The sequence below is a fragment of the Vipera ursinii genome (assembly GCF_947247035.1).
Source record: "Vipera ursinii genome assembly, chromosome: 4".
Classification (NCBI taxonomy): domain Eukaryota; kingdom Metazoa; phylum Chordata; class Lepidosauria; order Squamata; family Viperidae; genus Vipera; species Vipera ursinii.
This window is the reverse complement of record NC_139514.1, coordinates 53,178,289-53,199,174: the sequence shown is the minus strand read 5'-3', so window position 1 is coordinate 53,199,174 and position 20,886 is coordinate 53,178,289. Positions and strand designations below refer to the sequence as shown.

General features: G+C 41.5%; 1 protein-coding gene across 1 annotated transcript in view; it reads right to left on the bottom strand.

Moving 5' to 3' along the window:
• DYRK1A (dual specificity tyrosine phosphorylation regulated kinase 1A) overlaps positions 1 to 9,920 on the bottom strand; it is a 115,476-nt gene extending 105,556 nt beyond the window's left edge. Inside the window, exon 1 of the mRNA XM_083361437.1 lies at positions 8,443 to 9,920. The gene's annotated coding sequence lies outside the window, so the exon portion shown is untranslated. The remainder of the gene's footprint in view (positions 1 to 8,442) is intronic.
• Positions 9,921 to 20,886: the final 10,966 nt, after the last annotated feature.

Sequence of the window (20,886 nt, the reverse complement as noted above, 5' to 3'; positions counted from 1 at the left end):
TGCTTGTTTGCGTGGCCTGGTTTCTGGCATTGGTTCGCGGCCCAATGCCAATCCACGGACCGGGTGTTGGGGACCCCTGTTATAGACAACCAAGAAAATAAACCAATGTGTCATTGAACAAATCAATTCTGAGTTCTCATTTGAGCCACAAATGGCCACAGTCACATTATGCCACTTTGCATGCACATTATGCAAAACCTAGTGGACTCAGTTACAATGGTGATGACTGGCATTTTTGAAAGACCAGATTAGGGATAGATTCTTAAGTGAAAAAATATGTGGTCACTAGGAACCGGAAACTTGATGGCATGCAATCAAACTTTATTTCTTCTTCAGTTAGCATACATTTATTAACACATTAATTTTATTTCTGAACACATAGAATATATTTACAGACTGCAACCTAAATATACCTATTACGTAGTATAGCTATCCCAGGCCAAATGTTTACTTAATCCAGCATCTTTTTTCTATAGATCAGGCATGTCAAACTGCTGGCTTGCCGGCCGGATGCATCACAACGAAACCGCACTCTCCCCATTGCCGGCAATGGGGAAAAAGTCACGATACGTCATGCGACATTGCGAGTTTGACATTCCTGCTATAGATGCAACAGCTCTACTAAAAATGATCATCTGTATTTTTCTTTTGAAGATGTAAGATCAGTTAATTGTCATTAGTATAACTGCAGATCAATCTATTTTCTATGACTACGTCTAACAGAATGTATGGAATCTGAAACACTTTCATCACACTTTGAATTACTTGGGATCTCTGAATTTAATCAATTTTAAAAATCATCAACAGCTACCATCATCATCACTTTCTCTGGCCATGTAGCCCCTAAATTTTTATTTGCAGAACTTCATGTGAGAGACATTCAATGATATATTACTCAGAATTTAATTAGACTGAGTTCCATGAGCTTTTGAGTAAGCATGTTTAGCTATGCATTTCATGTCAAATAAACGTATTTAGAATTGATATACTAGATTAGGGGTATCAAACTGCCAGCCTGCGGGCTGGATACGTCATGCAATGCGACTGAGTTTGACACCCGTGTACTAGACAAGAGTGGTTCCAAATTTTTTTCGCAACAGAGCATTTTGGAGATTCAAATACATTAATAAAACTCATACAGGTAAGAGTAGTCCATGAGTTACGATGGCAACTGGGACCAGAACTACCATCAGTAACACAGTTGTAAAGTGTGACATCACGTGACCAGGTTGCTTAGCAGCAGCAATCCTAGTAGTCATGTTTGCCCATTGCTGAATGAGAATAAATGGGGATCTGACATGACAATGATTTCCAACTTCCAGTTTTCTCACTGACTTGCTTCTGAGAATTCTGTAGAGAACATCACAAATCATGATCATGTGATGCATAAACATTGTGACAGTGTGAACTGTAAGGACTAGCTTTAAACAGACACTGAACAAATGGTCATAACCTAAGAACTACCTGTACGTTGTAATTAAGAGATTTTTATAATAAAATTTTGAACAGAATGTTTTAAAGATTTAAAAAGTTACCAGGACAAACTTTGAATTAGTGAATATTATCACTGATAAACCTCAATTAATCTTACAAGTACTTTTGCTCACAACAAAAAGAATGATGTCTGAATTCAAAAAGAATAGTGTGTTGACTCCATATTTTTCACAAATCATTCTGATCAGGATCACTATTCTTAATTCAGTTGATCACAAGCCCACTTAAAGTTACAATGACGGAAAATTGGATCCTATAGCATTAAATCAATTTATTTCTTTTTTCTCATATTAGAAGAAAACATCAAAAACTTGTTTCATGTATTTATATTAAGTATAAATGAAAAAACATTCAAGCTGCAGGTTTTACTATATACAGTAGGTAGTCCTCAATTTACGACAATTGAGCCCAAAATTTCTGTTGTTAAGTGAGAAATTTCTTTAGTGAGTTTTGCCCCATTTTACAACCTTTCTTGCCACAGTTAAGTGAATCCAGGTTAGTAATCTGGATTTTAAGTGAATATGGCTTCCTCGTTGACTTTGTCAGATTGCAAAAAGGGATCATGTGACCCTGTGACCCTGCAACTTTCATAAATATGAGTCAGTTGCCAAGCATCTGAATTTTGATCACATGATCATGGGGATGCTGTAAAGGTTGTAACTATGAAAAATGGTCATAAGTCAGATTTTTCAGTGCCATTGTAACTTTTAACGGCCACTAAACAAACTGCTGTAAGTCGAGAACTACCTGTACACTCTTGAATTAGGTTGCTCCAAAATTCATTTAGTGGAAGTTTGTTCAGCTTCTTCAGCTGAGCACCAGAAATTTAAATTGATTTGTCAAATATATGGCAGCTAAGCAAGCTGGTCTAACATTTTGCACTCATGTTTTGTTAGTGGGGAATATCCTTAAAAGAACAAAGCAGAAGTCATGCAGGTACTTTAAAATGGCACTGCAAATACAGCCAGTCCTTGTTTAGCAACTTTCTCAGTAGCAACCATTCGCAAATAAGACAGTAATAAACATTAAAAAAATCATTTACCAATAAATATATGCACTTATCAAATTTATGTACTGGACCTCATTGCACACTGGGATGGGAATGATACAGACACTGCTTCACAAGAGAACTTTATGTAAATGAGACAGCAGCAACCCATCATCTTTGCAACATCTCTCTGTCTTCTCTCTCTCTCTCTCTCTCTCTCTCTCTGGACACTTAGTAACCATTTTTTCTGGAGCAAACTGTCTTCGCCAAAAGAAGACCATATTCTTAACTTTTAGAACTGTTGGACTGGACCAGATCACACAAAGAACATTAATGATGGGCACCAATACATAGTGTCTCTATGGTAGGACAGAAAAGTTTAGAATAGATTTGACAAGGCTGTCAAGAAGCCACATAATCAGTATTTTTTTCATACAATCATTATTCAACTCTTGTGGAACTCTACTCTGAAAAAAGTTTGGGAAACGTTGTTCAACTGATTTCTTTAGAGACTTCAAATAAAATATCCACAGGATGAAAGCTACAGATTTGATTACAAGAAAATAAATTTAGGACTGAGGTGTTAAACATCTGTTAGAGAAAAGCTTACACTTTCTATTTTGTATAAATTACTTATTCAAAATTTAATTGATCAAAATAATGTTAAGGGTTTAATTTTCCAATCTATTCTCTTTTATTTTTAACTATTACTAGTAGTTAATACTTTTTTACTAATATTGATAATAGTATTTACTAATTACTAGTCATAGTAGCCAAAACTATTATCGAAATCATGCAAATATAACAGATACTATTGGAACATACTACACTTTATTGCCCCTGACCATTTTCAGCAGTATAATGTCCTTTCAAACATAATAGTCCAAGTTTGCAGCTTTTCAAATGGAACCACAGCATAGATATTTGTAAGGACCTTATGATACAAGCAAATTCCTTCTTTAAGAATCTCGAGGCTCAAGCTCAAAGAAGAATTTCTCCCTCAACTAGTATTAGTTAAATTTACATAAAGTACAATCTTCACTAAGACTGTATTACTACTGATTGTCCTCAACTTACAACCACAATTAAGCCAAGTTTCTGAGAACTGGGGGAAAAATGGAATTCTGATTTTATATATGGTGACGGCAGCAAGACTGATCTATGCACAAAAGTGGAAGGATGCCTCAATTCCTGACCATGGACGAATGGTTACAAAAGCTGATGGTCAAATTGACTCTGCTGATAAAAGAAAAGAACGTAAGTACTTTTGTTTCTACTTGGAAACTGCTTCTGGACTTTGTGCTTGAGGTGGAAAAAAATGATACTATGATTTTGGGCTTTACCGATTAGACTGATTTGATGATACAGAAATGACTAGTGCATATTACTACAGAAATGTAAAAACTTGAGATTTGATTTTAATGTCAGATTTTACTGCAACAGAAAAAGTCGGAAGTCAATGCCTTTTCTTTCTCCCCCCCTTTCTTCACACCTTTTTTGTTTTCCCTTTTTCTACTATTGTCCCCTACTATTTGCTTTTGTATTTGCACATTTTATGTTATAAATAAATAAAACTAAATAAAAATTTTAAAAAGCCAAAAAATTGTTGCAAAACAAGAGTTTTGCCCCATTTTATACAACTCTTCTTGCCACAGTTAAGTGAACCACTGCAGTTATTACATTAGTAACAACCAGTCCTAAGTCACATTTTTCAATGCCATTGTAACTTTGAACAGTCACTAAATGAATGGTTTTAAGTTGAGGCCTACCTGTATAAGGTAATAGAGCACTTCTGAATCAAAGGGTTGAAGATAGTTTAAGGGATGTTTCTCTACTGATGATGAAATTCCTTCATTCCTGGGACCACAAACAACTGCTCTACCTATTACCGTAGCTTACTTTGCTTATACTGAAATGCTCAGAACAAATAAGTTATTATTTAAGTGAAGTAATGAATGGAAATTTAGTCTGGCTCCAACCCAATAGAAGAATAATCTCTGACTTTAGGAAAATTAGAATTTTATTTGAAACAGTGACTTATATATATAAAAATAACTTTAAAAGTGAAATTGATTCTCTATTTAACTTACTTATTTTACAGAACCTTAACAGTAATTATTATACTGTTTTCAAAATTCAGAATTTAAAATATATGACTATCAGACAATAGGAAATACCTTAATATAAGTTATTTATTTTCCTACACCTCTTGAAGTTGAGAATTTGTGAAAAATAATTTACCACTTTCAGAATCAGCATTACAAAACCAAGTTTTCAAATTTTCATATGGTTTATTTACAAACATACTAATCATGTTTTAAACATTATGGTTGCATCCCTATATCCACTTAATAGGAGGTAATAAGGAGTGTTGGATATATTGGCTGTCTTGAGTTATTTGTAAAAATAATAAAGGCAGGATATAAACAAACAAATAAATACATTAAATATATTTAACCTGCCAGAATTCATTCTCCAGATAGGCAATAAAGTATATTCAACTTAGTTTACTGCTAACTAAGTTTATACAGAATTTTAAACTATGATGCATAAATTCTGCAATTCCATTCACTAGCTATAGCACACTCTTCAACATTAAAATATTTATATTTTCATATTCAATGTCAAAGTAAATAAAATAAACTTTATCTGACTATATATTTTATAAGAACCAAAAGGTAAATATAATAAATTCAATATAAAAGTCTCAATCCATATCATGCCAATTAGGCTGTCAAGCTAGCTTTTGAAAGTAATACAAGAGTGGTAGATATTTAATTATTATAAGTATTTAAATAGTATTTAGATTGCAGTCTTACACTTCCCAGAATTGTCCAATTTGTCCTGTAAGCTATTAGAGAAACAGGTCCAAACTCAAGTGGGAAAATTCAGCTGTAAAAACTATCTGCTAGATTCCTCCAAATTGGGGCAATCCAACAGAAATTCTAGGATTGCTCTGCTTGGAAACATTACTTATTAGAAAATAAACTTCCCTGATTACAAATAAATTCATTTCTGAAAAGACAAATACAGAATTGTGCAGTTAACATTCAATATAAATCATGTACTTTTACAGGGAGAGGGAAGAGACCAGTGAATTCAGTTAAGACTTAAAAGGTAAAGGTAAAGGTTCCCCCGCACATGTGTGCTAGTCGTTTCCGACTCTAGGGGCCCGTTGCTCATCTCCGTTTCAAAGCCGAAGAGCCAGCGCTTGTCCGAGGACGTCTCCGTGGTCATGTGGCCAGCATGACTAGACGCCAAAGGCGCACGGAACGCTACCTTCCCACCGTAGTGGTCCCTATTTTTCTACTTGCAGTTTTACGTGCTTTCAAACTGCTAGGTTGGCAGAAGCTGGGACAAGTAACAGGCGCTCACTGTTACGCGGCACTCAGGATTCGACCCGCCAAACTGCGGACCTTCTGATCGACAGGCTCAGCATCCTAAACCACTGAGCCACCGCGTCCCTTAGTTAAGACTTACTTTCAGAATAAAAATTTATTAGGCTGGCCTGTGAATAACTTCTGCCACTATTCCATCTTGTATAAATTTGTAATAATTTGAATTCCTGATATATATGTACATACACACACATTTTCTTTGAAAATCTCATATAAAATGATTTCTTCTGTATTTCACCATTCTACAATTAAGAGCACTTTTAAACAAGTGCAGATAGGTACAATATATCAAAAGGTCAATCTATGTTCTGCATAATCTTATTGTTCAGTACTAGGAAAGGAACTTTTAACTCTGAAGACTTAACTTAGTCTTACATGTATCTTGATAGTTACTTATTTCAAAGAGAAAGAACATATTTTGCAAAAAGTGACAGGGATAAAATTTATTAACATCTCTTATCAGTGTACTTGATAGTTTACATTAATAAAATAACTGACCAATGTAAGATATAAGCAACAAATCTTTTAATATGCAAGTCATTCATTATACATATAATAAATAACCAATTGGAAAGCAACTTCTAGCAAAGTTGGTTAGGAAATCTAACAGGAACTGGGTTATTACTTACATTTCACTGTGACATGCCTTGTTTTGCACACTTCAAAACAATACTAAAGCATTTTTGTCTGATAAAGTAGAACAGTCTACTCCAAAGGAAGACAGTTTAGGTTTTATACTATAGATTCAATTCCATATTTTTATTTATTTTATCACTAAGCTCAACTGATTTACTTCTAAAACATGCAGAAAGTTAGGCTCCAATTCAAAATACTAATACTAAGAATAAAAATGCACTTTTAAAAGTTTGACATATTGCTAAGTAAGCATACATAAAACTATAGTAACTGATTTTACATTCTAGCAGCAAACCCTTTTTTCTTCTTACATTTCTGCAAAACAAATATTTTAAGAATTAATAAATTTAGTTCAAAACCAAGTAAAGGTAAGTTGAATAAACTCATAATTTTATTAAAAATCTAATAAAGCGTACTACATTTAGGACTGCAAGATGAACCAATCTCTAAACTAGCAGGACTGATCTTGACAATTACAATAGCTGTAATTTTCAATAGTGCATGCCACTGACATGGCACTTTCAGAAGTATAATTAAGTCAACTTTAGACTTAAAATATTGAAATGCACAGAATTTTATACAAGACATTTACTACAATAAAACTTACATTTTCCAACAATATGGTTCAGAAGAACACCACTTCCTAGATTTTTTTCACCAGTAATACAATGCAATGTATCCAATTCTAAAATTTTACTTTCACGCAAATGTAATATAGGATGTTGTAAAATGATTGTTGTGCTACAGTAACTTCTTTTAGCAAATTATTCAGAATGAAAACAACTTACACACATACAATTGTTTGGAATTGAGATTTAATCCTTTTACATGGCCTAATCAATTCTCTTTACTGCTTTCCCATAGTCCTAATCAGTTATTATGAAGTTACACATAAAGAGGTTCAATTTTTGTTCTAATCAAAGAATTGATTTGGAAATTAAGACACATGCAAGTTTTATGTGTACAGGATTTATTCAGATGTTAATCTCGTTCATTTCAACAGGATTTGCTCCTTGATAAGTGTATCCTTAATGAGTTCAATTTCTGCTTATGTGGAATCCAGACTGAATTCACCTAAAAACAGTGTATGTATTTACACAGTATATGCAGTATGTGTAGTTAGGCAAAACCACAGAGTATTGATTTATAATTTACAGAAGATAAAACTATATTTTCTGATAAGTTAATGAAAGTATAATAAATAACCTTGTCTCCATGGAGAAATAATCTGATTTGAATGGAATGTCCAGTCTTATTATATAAAATTCTATAGAAATCAATGCTTATCTCCGAGTAGGTGTAGTTCAAGATAAAATGTAATTTAGAAATCAATTGAATGCATTTATTCTAGTGAAATTCTCTTTTTTAGCTGATGACCGATACTGAATCTATTTCATTTTTTAGCTTTTTATATTAACATTAAGCCATTCCCGTGATCAGACTCTACAATACGTCTATACTGCAATGACCCTAGATGAGTAAAAATAGAAGACTTGCCGTGATTATACCAGGACCTAGGAGGTTAAGAGACCAGTCCCTTACATTCGCCTCTTCTTATAACAGGTGCTAATCCAAACCGGCTGATTTTTCTGCCTACCTGCCCGAGAGGTTGCGGAAAGAGCAGAACTTCTTCCTCCTCCACCTCGGGCCAGGTAAGAGCAAAAGCCGAGTTACCAAAGCCAACCCATTATCCAGGTGGGAAAAGGCCTCAGCCTCACCTTCACAACTTAGAACAGAACTTCCCTGCAAAACTAAACGGGAATAAAAGGGTACAAGAAACCGGTGTCTGCTTTTCCCTCCGCTAGGTCGGTCTCCTCCTTTGCCTAACCACCCAAGCGGCCCAGGCTCCCTCTTCAAGATGGCAGCGGCCCCTCTCTCCCAATGCCACTGAGCCGGCGGCCCACTGCTAGAGGCCCTACCACTTACCGTATATCGGGGCGGTGGCCGCCTCTGGTTACTGTCCGGGCTGCCGCAGTTGTCCTGTACTGACCGAGGCCTCCTCCCGTCTCGGGATTCAGGAGGGGAGAAAGTGGCGGCGGCGGCGGCAGCGGCGGGTGGGTTCAGTTCATTACCCTCCTCAGCCAGCGGCCCAACCCAGCAGCCTCTCCGCAGTCTTTCCCACCCGGCTTGTCTCACTTCACTCGACACGCTCGGGCCCCGTGCAAAAGGGAGCAGGGCCTTGGCCCCGAAGCGGAGCCAATCGCGCACCTCCCTCTCCTGGAGGAGGGCAGCCCGGCCCGGCGGGCGGATCCGCGGCGTTTCCTGGCCGGGCAGATTTTCTATCGCTCACAAAATGGCGCGCGTTCCAAACCTGCGCAGCGATCGGCAGCGGGGCACAGGCAGAGCTCGGTGGCGGCGGTTTCAGCGGCTGCTTGAGCCCAGGCCAGGGAGAGCGGAGAGAGTCAGAGCGGCACGGGCGAGAGGGGAGCGCGGCGCACCGCCGAACAGAGCCCCCGGGAACTCACTCGCGCCCCCTCCCTGCCTGCTTGCTGCCAGCCAGCCAGCCGCCTGCTCTCCTCCCCCTTCTGAGCGCCGCCGCCGCCGCCGCCGAGCCGGCTTCTCAGGAACTGCGCTTCGGATCACTTCAAACCGCACACACGCGCACCCGGAGTCGTCCCGCTTCGTCCCGGCGCAACTGCCCAAAGGGAAGGTACCCCTCCGCCACCGAAATCCGAAGGAAAAAATAATGCACGTAAAGTTATAATTCGGGCGGGAAGAAAAATTATTTTTAAAAAAGCCCAACTGACAAAATGGCGACGAGAAGGGCCTGTTACTATAGCAACTGTCAATCACTCCACGAGAGTCCCGCCCATGCCAGGCGGGAATCCGTGCTGAGAAGAGAGGAGAGAAAGGCATGGCCGAAGGCGGAGCTTGGTCGCCTTGGCGACTGCTGCTTCATTCCGTTCCCAATTCTGTGATATTATAAATTGCGGGACCGGTTTCTTTCGCGGTCATTAGCGCTTGATGGAAGAATGCGGTCGCTAGCTTCCTTTATCTAAGTGGATTTCTTTCGGAATGGACTGAATGAGGAGTAAACCTTTCCAGTATTAATCCAGGAAGAATTTTCCAAGGTTAGAACTAAACCTGTTCCACACAAGAAGTAGCTGCTGCCTTTTTTCGTCTGCTTTTGGATTTGTCATGGATCTAGCTGATGGGAAGCAGTCAAAATAGCTTCAGGCACAAATATCCGTCCTACATGTAGATAAAGTCCAGAGCAGGAGATTGCAGTATTTTCTGTCTATGACTACCACCTATGTACCTTATCCAACATGCCGGATTGCGTCCCACTGCAACCTATAAGCTTTTCGTGACGGTCAATTTCTGTTTATACAAGCGCAAACGCATGATTGCCTGGCCCTGGGATGCTTAAGGTACTCTATATTTTTGCTGGAGACCAATAAAATTTCTGTTACAAATTTCAGGCTTGTTGCAAGAGATCCACTTATAATGGTGTAAAACTTCGGAATGTCTGGAAGATGCATCAATAATTACAACTGGAATTCATCATTGATCTTTTTATTTTTATGTGCAAATAATTCTATAGATTCTTCATATTCTTGGAGCACACACCTTTTGTTAACAAAAGTTATTAGCCATCGCCAACGTGGTGAGAGCTTTTCAGATCCAGTAGCATCTGGAGGACCACACTTCTCATTTCTGCTCTAATAGGCTGTCTTAATTTATGATATTTCTACATTGCTGGCTTAACAAAAAGTCCTTGCAGGTTGCTAATATGAAACCACAAAAACATGTCCCTAACAAAAAAGCAACTTTTGACAATTTCCCCAAAATGTTAGGGAGGACATCATTCGAATATTCAGAGGTAAGTTCTATAATACAGGAGATGAGTTAGAAAAAATTGAACTTCAAACTCACTCCTCTCGTCTTACCTGTGTATAGGAGGGGAGAGAGATTCAACATACCCTTTCAGAACATATGAATTAGTTCTATCTGAAATAGGCAACCCCTGTAGATACTCAGAGGCCAAGCCATAAAGTTCTTTATAGGTCAAAGCCAGCAGTTTGTACTCTGAAGCCTTACAGTAGCCAGTGTAGAATGTTGATTGGCACCAGCTATGACTTCTTGATAGTTTTAAATTTTAAGCCCATTTTAAAGCACATTGCAATACTCTGCTTCAGTGGTGATAAAGGTATTTATCAGTGATATCTGCTAATTATCATACTTCAAGAAGAGCTGCAGCTGGCTGGCATACTAGCTGTTAATTTAGGAGGACAGCCCAGTTGTTCTTTTGTGGGATGTGTTTCCCCATGCATTTTAGCAGGCAACCTATTAGAAGGTTTCTGAACTAACAAAAGTTTGGTCTTGCTGGGATTCAACTTCAGTTTGTTTCTCTTCATCCAGTGCCTAACAACTTCTAGACAATTGATCAGGTGCATTGCAACCCAGAGTGGCAATATCTAATTGGCTAGTGGCATACCAATGATATCACACCCTGGACCACCTCCAGTGACTTTATGTAGAAATTACATGGAGGCAGAGAAAAAGGTAACACTGCAGCATCTACAAATGACCAAACACATGGTTTGACTTCCTCCCTGTTCATAACACTCCCTATTATCACTGATAGACTCAGGACAGGAAGAGTAATACTGTAATAAGAGTAATACTTAAAAGAGCCTTGGTGGCGCAGTGGGCTAATGCCTCCTTAAGTAACACCAGCTGCCTGCAATTAGTGCAGGTTCGCATCCCACCAGGCTCAAGGTTGACTCAGCCTTCCATCCTTCCGAGGTAGGTAAAATGAGGACCCAGATTGTTGGGGGCAATTAAGCTGACTTTGTAATAATGCCGCTTGGGGTGTGTGTGAAAGCCCTAATAAGCAGGCATATACATAGAATGAAGGCTACTGCTAAGCTTGTAAGCCGCCCTGAGTCTTCGGAGAAGGGCGGGATATAAATGGAATTAAAATAAATAAATAAAATAAAGCAATGTTCCCAATTGGAGCCCTCGTAGGATGTCTAGAAGGATGCCTTGAAAAATCCAAGAGGAGGGAGTACATTCCTTCCATCCCTGTCCTAAGATAGGTTATCAATAAGGGCAAGAAATACACTTTGCATCCCACGTCTGGGAACTCCACCAGGGCATCTCATGCCCAGGGGCTTTACCAAGACATCCCGTTCCCAAGTCAGCCATTAGACAGATCGATGCAGTTTCCATTCACACCCAAATGTATGAATGGTTGCTTTGAAAAGGAGAGATCAGTTGTTAAAAACATAGATTTCCAGTTGTGAATACATTGAAACAACAGTGCACTCACCAGTATGCAAATGTTTCCTAGAGGAAGAACTCCAAAAACAGCCCAGTGGTGATTGACAATACAGAATGATTACAGAATGCTGACTGATTACAGTACTGACAGAGGAAATGAAATGGAATATTCTGGAAGAGGATGAAATTCTATCCAGACTGCCATAAAGAATTCTCCATCCTGAAATATTGCATGTCTACCTTGCTATATGTATACATTTAACCGAATCTGTTTGTATTAACGTATTTCTAGAAATTGTTGTGGATACATGTGTTCCTAAATGAATGTATACATGATTGTGCGGAGTTCAATCTCCGAATGGTAACTTTAGAAGCTTTCTAGCCTTGTGATAGGTTGGTTACAAGTAATTTATAGTAAAAAATATTGCTGTATAGGAAATTCAAGCAACCCAAATACAAAAAAATTCTTTTCCCACCCCTTGTGGGTGGTATGTGTCTTCTCAATCTTGGGTCCACAGTCAGAGGCCTGAGGGTTTGCGGGTTCTGTACAAGCGACTTTAGCTGTTCCTAGCACTGCATTCTTTTGGAGAGACCCTTGATGTTCATGGGATCTGTTGGAGCCACTCTCCCAGCTTAAGTGTCACAGCCCCTAGTGCTCCTTCTACCACTAGTACCACTTTGGCCTTAACTGTTCACATCTTTTTTAGTTTCTCCTTCAGACGCTGGTACTTTTCCAACTTCTCATATTCTTTTTCCTGACATTGCTGTTGCATGGCACTGCTACATCACCACCACTATCTTCTTCTCCTTGTATACTACCACAATGTCTTATTCATTGGCCAGTAGCTGTCTGTCCATCTGGATACAGAAGTCCCACAGGATCTTAGTTCTGTTCTCCATGACATTCTGTGCAATCTCTTATCTTGGCTTGGGAAGGTCCTACCCATAACCTGTACCAATGTACCTGTACACAATGCCACATACTTGGTTATACCATTTACTATATTCTATTCCTGCCTGCATCTTATACCCTGCCACTGTGTTGGACTATCTCTGAGGCCTTTCTTCATAGGGTTCTTCACTTCAGGTCCTATCTAATATGGCAAGTGAGAATTCTATCACTGAACCACCAATGCATGGGTTCTACCTAATGTGACTCTTGCTGCTATGGATCTGATGCTTAGTGCCTGATCCTGTGCTGCTATTATTAATGCATCATCATCATCATTACTTCAGTATTTATTTCTGGCCCTTTCCAGCCACTAGTAAGATTTTCCAATGTCAGCCACCTCAGCTATTTGTTGATGGTATTGTCTTGCCATGGCACTTCCTCTGCTGGATCGTCCTTCCATGTCTGCTGCTGCTCTGGATTTCAGGACAGCAGCTTGGACACTCACCAGACTCCACCAAACTCTTTCCAGTTGGTATACAATCTTGAGTAGCTAATCACATTTTAACTTAGGATGCTAGATGAAGTCAGTCACTGCAATCAGTCTCTAGTACAATGAGTTGTGCAGCACATAATGGGTAAATAAACTCTACCTCCTTTATCTATAGGTAAAATCATTTATGTGTGGTGCTAAACCATGATTTCATTTTTATAATGATTTTCTGAACAAGACCCAATTTGTAAGGTACTACCGTGTTTCCTCGAAAATAAGACCAGTCTGATATTTTTTTGGCCTCCAAGAAAGACACTAGGTCTTATTTTTGGAGTAGGGCTTATTATTTTCACATACAGCAGGCGAAGAGCATGGGGGCTGACGAGAGTGTAACCACTGCTACCGCCAGCCCCATCCTCTCCATTCCACCATCTGCTGCTGCTGCCGCCATGAGGTAAGATGAGGCAGGTGGCAGGGGAATGGAGCTGCTTCCGTACGCCTACCTGATACCTGCCGAAAGCGGCGAGGGGCAGCCCCATGCTTGCCTCACACAGCTCGCATGAGAACTGCAGTGCCCGGCAGGGCCCAAAGAGTAGGGCTACCCATGCCCCTGGCTCCTGCTGCCGCGGAGCTGGAGAGTTTGCCGCACACACGGCCAGAAGCCATTGCCTCCCCCAAGCCTGCTTTTTAGCTGCATCGCGTTTCTTCATCTATTTCTCAGCCGCTGCCACATGCAGGGAAACAAAAATAGTTTGTGGGATTAAAAAAAAAGTTCAATCAGACCTTCCAACTTCACAAGATCTTTTTTTTTCGGTCACTTTTTCTTCAGTCACTTAAAAGAGCCAAGCAGCAATTGCTTGGGGAGAAGGTAAGGGAGGGGGTGAAGAAATCTTCCTCTCCCATAGGCTCTCCTGATGTGAGCGATACCATCTGGCCATGCCCCCACATCTAGCGGACAATCCTACCGTAGCTGGGGCTTATTTTGGGGGCAGGGCTTATATTAGGCCTTCCCTAAAAAATCAAGGTAGGGTTTACTGTCAGGGTAGGTCTTATTTTGGGGGAAACACAGTATACACATACATAGTAAGCCACAAACAAATCTCATTATACTGTAGCATAGTGATTGGTTTAAACAGGCTGAAATAAAAAGATATTTTAACATTTTAAATTTGCATTAAAATATGAGCCTTCTAATTCTTTGCTGAATCAAAATGCCCCATAAATATTTATGAGATTTCAACAGGTATGCACAATCTATACACCAAAAATCATTCTTGCTTATTTAACAAATTGTGATTAAATTAGCCATTGCTTAGATCAGGCATGTCAAACTCGTGACATCACATAATGTCGCACAGCGTATTGGGACTTTTTCCCCATTGCATTTGCATAATATCCATTAAGCTGTAAAATGCTATGAAGGAATTCAAAAACATACTAAAAAACAAAAGGAGACTTACATCAGCATAAGAAGAAGGGAGACTGAAGTAGCAAGTGTTAATGAGACAAGGGAGCTCTCTCAGCAATATGCAAATGTGTCAGCCCTTCACAGTAGAACAGGCTAGGAATCCAAAATCAAACATGGTAATATATTTTTATTTTAAGGTTATATAAACAGAATCTTGCAAGTCTGGCTATGCTTTCTCCCTCCCTTCCCTTATCTTCGTGAGAACTAGGTGGGTCTTGTATAAGATGCTTATTCGAGTTAGACACTTCTGCACTGGACTCAGCCCTCTTTTATTTGACCCTTGTATGGTTATGGCTCTTCTTCCGTTTCCTCAGGGTTAATCCTTCTGCCCATTAGATAAAAAGGATTTGTCACATGAATATGCTACAAAGATTGTCAAGACCAAGAAAACGTCAGCAAGAACTGTTTCTTGGATAAATTACTATTAGGCAGAGAAGGATACAATTCTTCTATGTCAACTATTTGGAAAGGTGGACATTCCACATGGGTAAGATCTATGAAAATAACAGAAATAAAGCCTTGTGATGCTCTTGAGTTTAATTTCGCTCTTTGAATTCTGAGGAAGCGAATAGGGTACTGGATAGCAGAAGCTCAGTCATCTTGGGAGTTGAACACTGGAGTTGACCTGGTTCCTTCAGCAGATGGAGAAATTAAGAGCTGAATCTGGGAAGTTGTCAATGCTTACTAAATACCATGTTTTCCCGAAAGTAAGGCCTACTCTGAAAATAAGCCCTAGCTTGATTTTGGGGGTGGGCCTAATATAAGCCCTAACCCAAAAATAAGCACTAGGCACATACATAAAAAGGCTGGGGGGGTAGAGCTACCCCAAACACCCTGCACCCAATTACCTTGCAGCCAGGCCTTTCCTTGCTGGCCCACTTCTTCTGGGCAGAAAGTGAAGAGGAACTAAAGAGCCTCTTGTTGCGAGTGAAGAAGGAGAGTGCAAAAGTTGGGTTGAAACTAAACATTAAGAAAACCAAGATCATGGCATCCGGCCCTCTCAATTCCTGGCAAATAGATGGGGAAGAAATGGAGGTAGTGACAGATTTTATTTTCCTGGGCTCCAAGATTTATTTATTTATTTATTTATTTATTTATTTAATTGGATTTGTATACCGCCCTTTCCCGAAGGACTCAGGGCGGTTTACAGGGAATTAAAACAAGAAATACAAAAATTAAAAAACTATTAAAAAGATTATAACAGTCCCTGAAAGAGTAAAAACCCCAATTAAAATTAAAATTAAAATTAAAATTCTCAGCCTGGGCCAGAGAGCTCGAAGAGCCAGGTCTTCAGGTCCCGGCGGAATGAACGGAGGTCGGGGGCAGTCCTCAGCACCACGGGCAGCTGGTTCCAGAGGGCAGGCACACCCACTGAGAAGGCCCTCCCCCTGGGTGTTACCCGCCGGCAATCTTTTACCGGCGGCACCCTGAAAAGACCCTCCCTGTGGGAGCGCACTGGACGAAGGGAACTTGATGCTGGCAGCAGGTGTTCCCTCAGATATCCCGGACCCAAGCCATTTAGGGCTTATAGGTCATTACCAGCACCTTGAATCTCACCCGGAGGGCAACCGGAAGCCAATGCAGCTCGCGGAGTAGAGGTGTTACATGGGAGTATTGGGAAACCCCCATCACAACTCGTGCGGCTGCATTCTGCACCAGCTGAAGCCTCCGAGTGGTCCTCAAGGGCAGCCCCATGTAGAGAGCATTGCAGTAGTCTAAACGGGAGGTCACGAGCGGATGAGTGACTGTGCGTAGGGCATCTCGGTCCAGGTAGGATCGCAACTGGCGCACCAGGCGAACCTGGGCAAAAGCCCCCCTGGTCACGGCTCCTATATGGTCTTCAAAATTGAGCCAGGAGTCAAGGAGGACGCCCAAGTTGCGAGCCTTATCAACGGGGGGTAACACCTCACCCCCCCATTGTTAAAGGTGGAATGGTCTGGTTAACCCGAGATGTCGATATGCACAGCCACTCAGTCTTGGCAGGATTGAGACAAAACCTGTTTCTCCCCATCCAGACCTGGACCGCCTCCAGGCAACAGGACATCACAGCGAGGGCATCGGTGGGTTGGTCCGGGGTGGAAAGAAAAAGTTGGGTATCATCAGTGTACTGATGATACCCCACCCCAAAACCACGAATGATCTCACCCAGCGGCTTCATATAGATGTTGAACAGGAGGGGCGAGAGAACCGATCCCTGAGGAACTCCGCAAACAAGAGGCCTCGGAGTGGATCTCTGCCCTCCCGTCAACACCGACTGCGAGCAGCCCAGGAGATAGAACCACCGTAAAACGGTGCCTCCCAACCCCCTGAGACGCCGCAGTAGGATACCATGGTCGATGGTATCAAAAGCCGCTGAGATATCTAATAGGACTAGGACAGAGGAACAACCCCTGTCCCAAGCCCTCCAGAGATCATTCACCAGCGCGACCAATGCCGTCTCCGTGCTGTGTCCGGGCCTGAAACCCGATTGGTACGGGTCCAGATAGTTTCCTCCAGGAACAGAGGAAGCTGATGCGCCACCACACTCTCAACAACCTTCACCAGAAAGTGGAGGTTGGAGACTGGACGATAGTTATTTAAAACAGCCGGGTCCAGGGCAGGCTTTTTGAGGAGGGGTCTCACTACCGCTTCCTTCAAGGCGGCAGGGAAGACACCCTCCTTCAAAGAAGCAGTTACTACTGCCTGGAACCAGCCTCGTGTCTCCTCCCGGGCCGCATAAACCAGCCAGGAGGGGCACGGATCCAACAAACAGGTGGTGGTGCTCAGCCTCCCCATGATCCTGTCCACATCATCAGGGGAAACAGGATCGAACTCAGTCCAGATAACATGCTCAAGACCGTCCGATTCCTCCACGTCAGACTCTGCCCAGTCAGAGTCCAGACCGGTCCGGATCTGAGCGATTTTGTCCGCCAGATGATGACTAAACTCCTCGGCTCGTCCCTGTAAGGGATCATCCCTCACCTCCTGGTTAAGGAGGGAGCGAGTCACCCTAAACAGGGCGGCCGGGCGATTATCTGCGGACGCGATGAGGGCAGCGAAGTAATTAGACTTCGTCATCCTTATCGCCGCAAGATAAGACATTATAAAGATTCTTAACTGCAATCGGTCAGATTCGGATTGGCTGGACCTCCAACCACTCTCTAGACCCCGTCTCCGACGCTTCATCTCCTGGAGCTCTGCAGAGAACCACAGAGCCCAACGGGATCTGCGCCGGGTCAGAGGTCGCAAGGGTACAACACAGTCAAGTGCCCTGGTGGCCGCCCTTTCCCAGGCATCCACCAGGGCATCAATTGGGCTGTGGGTGAGGGTGATGGGTATATTAAAGAGTTTTACAAAAACAAAATTTTACAATATATCCCCAAATCCCTCCCACCCCAAACCCACCCACTTCCCCCCCACTTCCCAGAGCTAAATACAGGATTATAGTTACAATAATCATATTCTAAATAAAAATTATGCATAATATACAATTAACCAAATTCATAATGTGCTTTAACTCTCTTTTAACATAACTACAAACAACATACCAATAATAATATCCCACTAAAATCTACTCATAAGCTAAATGATACTTTTTAGTCCCATATTTGTTTTGAATATAATTTATCCAACTCCTCCAAACTGAAATATATCTTTCCTGTGAATGATCCTTTAGATAAGCAGAAATCTTAGACATTTCTGCAAGATTCGAAACTTTAAACACCCATTCTTCTACAGTGGGCAAACTATCCTTCTTCCAATATTGTCCCACCAGTAACCTTGCTGCTGTTATCATGTTCAACATCAAGTTAGTTTCTTTAACATCACAATCTACAACAATGCCCAATAAAAACAATTGCGGGGAAAACTTTATCTTTCTCTTAAAAATCTTTTGAATGTTCCACCAAATTTTAATCCAAAAAGCTTTTATATTTCTACAAGTCCACCACATGTGAAAATAGGTACATGTTGGACAATTTCTTGGGATCCAGACGCCATCTATAAAACATTTTATAAAAATTTTCTCTTAGATTTTGAGCCTGGGTAAATTTAACATTTCTAACCCAAATTATCTCCCAGGTGTCCAACGAAATTGGTTCCTGAATATTTTGTGCCGATTTTATCATGCAGTCTTTAACCAGTTCCATTTCCGAATCCAATTCAATTAAAGCATTATATATCCTCTTTATATGTGCACAATTTGAATCTCTAATTTGCTTTACTAAATTTTGATCTGTAGTTGTGATGCCAACCTTTTGATCTGACTTCCACCTAGCTTTCAATTGGGTATATTGAAACCAAGAGTAACTTATGTTTTCTTGTCTTAACTCCTCTACTGGTTTAAGTTGCCAATCATTCCCTTGCAATCTAAGTAGTTCCTTATAAGAAACCATATCCATACTCACTCCCATAGATACGCCCTCTATCGCGTGTCCAGGAATTCCCCAAATCGGTATTTTATAATTTAACTTATAATAATACTTTTTCCAGACACGCAATAAAGCACTTCTAAGAATATGAGATTTAAAAGCCCTGTCTACCTTCTTATCATAAAGCAAGTATGCATGCCATCCATATACCAAATCCCATCCCTCAAGATGCAGTATTCTCTTGTTAGTTAGATTAAGCCAATCACTAACCCAGGTCAAGGCAACCGCATCATAGTACAATTTCAAGTTCGGCGCCTTGAGTCCCCCTCTTTCCCTGGCATCTTGTAAAATCTTGAATTTAACTCTTGGTTTTTTCCCCGCCCAGATAAATTCGTTAATACCCTTCTGCCATTGATCAAGGTTGGCATCCTTTTTCAATATAGGTATCATCTGAAACAAAAAGAGAAACAGGGCGATGGGTATAGACCCAAGCGCCATCTGGAACCGTTCTGGGTCCATTAGGCGCCTGGGGTGGAACCACCTGGTCGGTTCCGCCGCCCAGCGGTGGGGGGTGGCATAACGGAAGACCAGCCACAGGAGATGATGATCTGACCATGACAGGGGAACAATGGTTGGAGAACCCCCTCCCAGATCATCCCACCATTGTCCAGACAGGAACACCAGGTCGAGGGTGTGACCCCCCACATGAGTCGGGCCCTGAATTACTTGGGTCAGGCCCATGGCCGTCATGGAAGCCATGAACTCCCGAGCTAACTCAGACGACTCTCCCAGTGAAGGCAGGTTGAAGTCACCCAGAACTATAAGCCTGGAGAACTCCACCGCCAACCCTGAGAGGGTATCGAGCAGCTCGGGCAGGGCTGTTGCCACACAGCTGGGCGCCAGGTATGTGAGCAACAGGCCCAACTGAGCCCAAGGGCCACATCTCAGAAGGAGGGACTCACTCCCGGCCATCTGGACAATGGTGGGCTCCCGCGGGCATAAAGTCTCCCTAACAACCACCGCCACCCCACTACCCCTTCCCTGAGCCCGCGGCTGGTGTAGCACACGGAAACCTGGAGGGCATAACTCGGTCAGAGGAACCCCTCCCTCCGAGCCCAACCAAGTCTCCGTGATGCATGCCAGATCCGCACCTTCCTCCTCAATCAAGTCCTGAATGAGGGGAGTCTTGTTAACGACGGATCTGGCGTTAAAAGATCACTGCAGATGGGGACTACAGCCAAGAAAAAGACGCTCGCTCCTGGGGAGGAAAGGCATGGCAAACCTAGACAGCACACTAAAAAGCAGAGACATCACCCTGCCAACAAAAGTGCGTATAGTCAAGGCTATGGTCTTCCCAGTTGCAATGTATGGCAGTGAAAGTTGGACCATAAGAAAGGCTGAGCGCCAAAGAATTGAAGCCTTTGAACTATGGTGCTGGAGAAGACTCCTGCGAGTCCCTTGGACTGCAAGGCAATCAAACCGGTCAGTCCTAGAGATCAACCCTGACTGCTCTTTAGAAGGCCAGATCCTGAAGTTGAAACCCAAATACTTTGGCCACCTTATGAGAAGGAAGGACTCACTGGAGAAGAGCCTAATGCTGGGAAAGATTGAGGGCAAGAAAAGAAGGGGACGACAGAAAATGAGGTGGCTGGATGGAATCACTGAAGCAGTAGGCGTGAGCCTAAATGGACTACAGAAGATGGTAGAGGACAGGAAGGCCTGGAGGAACGTTGTCCATAGGGTTGCGATGATTCAGACACAACTTTGCAACTAACAACAACAACAACAACTTGCACTCTTATTTTTTAGCTGATAACTTCCATTGTTAGAAATGCACTGATGTGAGTCTGGACAGGAAACTGTTTTACAGCATTGTCAACTGTATATTTGTTTTCTTCTATGTGAAAGCTGAATTGATAAAGGCATTGTCACCCTTAAGATTAAT